The sequence below is a fragment of the Oratosquilla oratoria genome, chromosome 31 (assembly GCF_046742065.1).
Source record: "Oratosquilla oratoria isolate Oo_2021 chromosome 31, ASM4674206v1, whole genome shotgun sequence".
Classification (NCBI taxonomy): Eukaryota; Metazoa; Arthropoda; class Malacostraca; order Stomatopoda; family Squillidae; genus Oratosquilla; species Oratosquilla oratoria.
The window spans coordinates 31210668-31215667 of NC_134807.1; positions in this window are offsets into that span (position 1 = coordinate 31210668).

Sequence of the window (5000 nt, forward strand, 5' to 3'; positions counted from 1 at the left end):
CGTGTTGAAATTTACGAATGTGTTACGCCATTACTTTGTAGTTATATATATATATATATATATATATATATATATATATATATATATATATATTTATACATTATATATATACATATATATATATATATACATATATATACATATACATATATATATATATATACATATACCATTAGCTCTGTCTCTCTCTCTCTCTCTCTCTCTCTCTCTCTCTCTCTCTCTCTCTCTCTCTCTCTCTCTCTCTCTCTCCCTTTCTCTTTCTATTTCTGGTCCTTTGGTGTGGCTGTGGTCAAAGGCATGAAAATGCCCAAGTGACCTTGTTTCGCAAATGCTGACCAGACAGATTTTTCCAGGACATTTGAAACCCACAATCCTTTTTGTTTTTTCAAATTTCGCAACAAATGTCTGTTGACGACTAACCTAACTCTCAGTTTTGCATATGTGCGATAGTACAAGATTGTTCGTAAAAGGATGGAGACGCTAGTAAACTACATTGTGTAGCAATATCTGTTGGTAGAGTCAATATAATGGTGACTTGTGCCACACCCTAAGAGCTTGAACTACAGATAATTATTTTCTTTTGACATTGAAGGCTATATTTAACCAAAAGTAATTTTTAACCAGTTTTAACTCGTATTGTTCTTCATCCATGCCACTTTATTCTTTTTTACCCACTTTTTTTTTAAGTTACCCTTACTATTCGAGGATCTGTGATTAAGGATTAGGGTAAAGGGCTAAGGATGAATGATCCTTGACAATCACCAGATACGGCGTCTTTGATATTGGGGCTGAGTTAATGCCAAATATTGAAAAATCTTCATGAATAACTACCCTTCTTCAGAATCCACTCTGATTGTCTCACGTAGGAAGGATGTCAGGGGAATTCCTCTAAACCTAAGCTGCTTTGTTCATTTCTGTCCATATTTGGTTTTCTTAAACACCATTGTTTTTGTTTTCAACATGAAAATAACTAAATCTCAGGAGTCTCCGTCCAACAAGTAAATAAATGAATTAGCAAATGGACAGATAAGGAAATAAGTTTATGCATAGGTAGATATGTAGAAATGTGAGTAATAGTAGTATAGATAGATATATGCATAAATAAGAAGGTACTAAGGTATTCAAGTACGTAAATTGACAGTTGGATAAGATAGTCAAGAAGAAAAGTGTATGAATGATTAGACATTGTGGCAAATGGAGGAGGGAAACTGATGAGGAATAAACTCGGAACTAGGCCTGAATAAGATGAATGGTTAGTTACTAATAGGAATGAAAATAATTTTTGATGTATTAAGAGATGGTATCTTAGATATACACACAAACAGACCAATATTCGTAGAATGAGAAAAGAGCCGAGATTATTAAACTTTTGCTGAAAACCAAGTAACGTGCGGAACTTGTTTCAGCGTCTCGCATTTGAAAGTGGAAGTGAAATAAATATTTTTTCAAGACTACGGAAACATTTCAATGGCATAAATTCAGACAAACAGAAAATGGCTAATTGCCATCAAAGGCTTTTGTGATTCCTTTGAAGTGGTAAACTATAGTACAAAAGAACACCAAAAGAAGAAAGGAAAATAAAAGAAAGTCTGGAGGTCTTCAAAAGGGGACTTGTGTCAGAGGAGGTTGCTTCAAACGAGACGGGTGTTTTGCTTTCAACTTTTATTTAGACGACTTGTTTTTGCCAGATGCTGTTGAGTATGAAGGTCTAAGTAATATGTAACCAATGGAATATCAATAATATGTTCTCGGATTAATCTTCAAGAATGATAGTTTTACTGAAATGCTGGAGAACTGTGACGAAAGTATTTTTGTTGGTAACTGTATACAGTGAATTCAAGGAATCGCCACTTACTCTTGAGTTGCTAATGATCATCAGATCATTTCCTATGGAGGGCAGTCAATAACCTTAGGAACAATACATAAAAATATCTCCTGAAAATATGCTCATATGAGAGTATTTTATTGAATATCAATTGGTGTTTACGCTCTGATACTCCTAATGTATTTTTTAGTAAGTTATTAATTATAGAGGTACTAAGTTACAAACAAAAGAAACGTTATAAGATCAATATAGCCTTCATTCTCAAAGAAGTTTTCTGCTCAAACTGCCGGTAGTTCCTACTTGTTAACAATTTAATTTTTCTAATGGTAACAGGCTTTTTATGGAAAGGAAGTTTAGTTTCAATGAGAAATAAACATGAATGAGACTTAAGATAATGTAGATCTTACGCTAGGAGGTGGACACCTGTGAACCTCCAAATGGTTACCTTCGTCCTATAATCTCGATAGCTAAATCACACGAGTCACTCGTGGGCATTGGGATTGAAACCTAACTTAAATTGAAGAACAAGATCTAACGAACATGTTCTGTTCAATTTCGGCAGTGAGAGAAGAACCCTCACATGTTCTTCAGCTTGAAAGCCCGAAGCTGCACTGGCCGCTTCCTCGATCCCGCTGTCAGAGAGAAGAAATAGATGGCCATGCCATAATATTTATTGGCCAGAGTGACCACGTGTTTTGCGGAGCAAGCTACGTGCAGCTGTGGTGAGTCTGGCCCTAGGCTCTGCTTGTGAATACGGAAGCTCCTGGTTGATGTCCAAGGGAGTTGAGGACATTTTGTCCTTTTGAGTCAAAACACATTGAGGAGGAGAAAAGACGAAGTTCTTTTAAACGCGTCGAGGCCTTCAGTTTATTACTCATGTATATGCGTCCATTTACTTGGTTGATAGCATGGTGGGTCCAATGGTATTTTGCATGACGTAGTTCCGAGTTCGAGTCCAGCAGCTGTGACTCCTGCTTTCGAATGAATTTTAGCTCATTGTATAGAGATAACACTCGCATTCATAATTAAGTGCCTCCTAGGTAGGCTTATGTATTTCTTTTAATAGTGTGCCTGGAAGGTAGTCCAATGGCTGCTAGGTAAGAGGCTTTCTGTTTCAGTCTTTTCCTTACCGGATGGCTTTTGTTTATGTCATTAATTTCCGTGGCACCCACTTTGTAGCGCAGGGACTGAATTGGTATCGACTAACAACTCTTACAGTAAATAGCCTTTGTACTTCAATATTGGTTGCTAACAGGTAATCCTGTTCATCTGTGTGTACCCAACCCGATGATAAATAGACAATTTCATATTTCCAGAAGTGAAAATTCACCTACTTTTGCGCGTTGCCACTATAATTTCTGCTGACGACTTGCCCTTTCCGTAAATTGTAGTATGTGTATATAGTTTCAGCTGTCAACTCACCTATACTCTGAATCAGTGATGTATAGATACGTACATACATACATACATACATACATACATACATACATACATACATACGTACATACATACATACATTACATTCATACATACATACACATACATACATATATGCATACATACATACATACATACATACATACATACATACATACATACATACATACATACATACATACATACATACATACATACATACATACATACATACATACATACATGCATACATGCATACATGCATACATACATACATACATACATACATACATACATACATACATACATACATACATACATACATACATGCATACATACATACATATATAAATAATACATACATACATACATACATACATACATACATGCATACAGTCATACATACATACATATATACATACATATATACATGCATGTATGCATACATACATACATACATACATACATACATACATACATACATACATACATACATACATACATACATACATACATACATACATACATACATACATACATACATACATACATACATACATACATACATACATACATACATACATACATACATACATACATACATTCATACATAAATAATTAAATACACCATTATCTAATAACGGTAGTTACGAGCTGAGCTGCTTTGGATTCCAATAATTGAGGTCAGGGGTCAAGTGCAGTCGAAAATTTAGAGGCGATGTGATGCATGATTTGAGTTGGATAAATTTGAGCTCTGCATAGGGTTCTGATGCAGTAATTTAGGCTCATGATGACTGCCTTTATCTATTCATTTTTCTTTTATTCTATTATATTTCTTTTATATTACTGGGTATCAAGGTTCAAGTTTTTGTCTGTCACGAAAACAATTTCCTTAACTTTGTACAACGTTTGAATTCTCTGCCTTGAACAAATTTCTGGATATCGTATGTAATGTATTTCCAGACAATTGAACGTAGCGAATGCTTAGATAGTATGCAGTGTTGTTCCTCTAATTTGCCTAAATTTCCCTTTACATTTTGTTTCCCAAAATTCCGTGGACCAGGAATCATTCCAGCATTTCTCTTTCTATCCCCTTTCATCTGAAACGCAGTGAGCTATGCAGAAGATTGATGTGTGACAAAGAAAATATGATTAGCCTAGGCGTGTGAAATAATAGGAAACGTCACAGGCAAAGACATTTATTTTGTTATCATGAGTGAACGAATTTACAATTATCGTTCATTCAACGACCCAGAAAAAAAATTGTGTTTTCTTTTCTTTTCAAACATGAACAGACAGCACAAATGACACTAATGAAGTCTACCGACAGCCACTTAGGAAAATGTCTGTTACCATAAATGGAATATGTTCACTTCTTTTGGGAAAACTATCGTTTGGTAATTGTCTAGACCAGGTAAACATTAAATTGAATTAGTTACTTAGATAACATTTTTACAAAAAAAAATGCATACATACCTACAAACATACATGCATACATACATACATACATACATACATACATACATACATACATACATACATACATACATACATACATACATACATACATACATACATACATACATACATACATACATACATACATACATACATACATACATACATACATACATACATACATACATACATACATACATACATACATACATACATACATACATACATACATACATACATACATACATACATACATACTGTACTATAAAGACAGACAAATATGGAGGTGAGGTGGCAAAAT